The sequence below is a fragment of the Triticum aestivum genome, chromosome 3D, assembly GCF_018294505.1.
Source record: "Triticum aestivum cultivar Chinese Spring chromosome 3D, IWGSC CS RefSeq v2.1, whole genome shotgun sequence".
Classification (NCBI taxonomy): Eukaryota; Viridiplantae; Streptophyta; class Magnoliopsida; order Poales; family Poaceae; genus Triticum; species Triticum aestivum.
This window is the reverse complement of record NC_057802.1, coordinates 429,376,026-429,377,109: the sequence shown is the minus strand read 5'-3', so window position 1 is coordinate 429,377,109 and position 1,084 is coordinate 429,376,026. Positions and strand designations below refer to the sequence as shown.

At 35.4% G+C, this 1,084-nt stretch overlaps 1 non-coding gene across 1 annotated transcript; it reads left to right on the top strand.

Moving 5' to 3' along the window:
* TRNAD-GUC (transfer RNA aspartic acid (anticodon GUC)) lies at positions 1-72 on the top strand. Its single transcript has one exon. It is a non-coding gene; the product is annotated as a tRNA-Asp (tRNA).
* Positions 73-1,084: the final 1,012 nt, after the last annotated feature.

The following is a 1,084-nucleotide window of genomic DNA, read 5'->3' as shown; positions in this document are numbered from 1 at the left end:
GTCGTTGTAGTATAGTGGTAAGTATTCCCGCCTGTCACGCGGGTGACCCGGGTTCGATCCCCGGCAACGGCGTATTTTTTATTTTTCAAATTTTCATTTCGAGAATCAGATTAAAACATTCAAGAAATCAGACGGGGGTACCTGCTTTACATGTTTGTCACGCATGTGCTCAGATCAGATGTCGTGTTCTACCGTAGTGTCCTTTTTGTCTATTCTCTCTACTGATGATGTACATTAAGCTTCTTTTTGTCAAAATCTGTTTGCTTTCATGATTGTGATATTTTGGGCTCCAAAATCTGAGTTGATGAAAGAACTAAAGAATACATTATGCGCAAAAAAAAGAACTAAAGAATACATAATATCAACCCTCTAGGGTTTATTCACCATAAATTAATCGATGTGCACTATTTTTTATTTTTCAAATTTTCATTTCGAGAATCAGATTAAAACATTCAAGAAATCAGACGAGGGATACCTGCTCTACATGTTTGTCACGCATGTGCTCAGATCAGATGTCCTGTTCTACCGTAGTGTCCTTTTTGTCTATTCTCTCTACTGATGATGTACATTAAGCTTCTTTTTGTCAAAATCTGTTTGCTTTCATGATTGTGATATTTTGGGCTCCAAAATCTGAGTTGATGAAAGAACTAAAGAATACATAATATCAACCCTCTAGGGTTTATTCACCATAAATTAATCGATGTGCACTATTTTTTATTTTTCAAATTTTCATTTCGAGAATCAGATTAAAACATTCAAGAAATCAGACGAGGGATACCTGCTCTACATGTTTGTCACGCATGTGCTCAGATCAGATGTCCTGTTCTACCGTAGTGTCCTTTTTGTCTATTCTCTCTACTGATGATGTACATTAAGCTTCTTTTCGTCAAAATCTGTTTGCTTTCATGATTGTGATATTTTGGGCTCCAAAATCTGAGTTGATGAAAGAACTAAAGAATACATAATATCAACCCTCTAGGGTTTATTCACCATAAATTAATCGATGTGCACTATAATATAAAGAAAAGGTTAAGGCGTATACCCATGTTTATCATCTTGTCACAATTTTCTGTTGAAAACACTC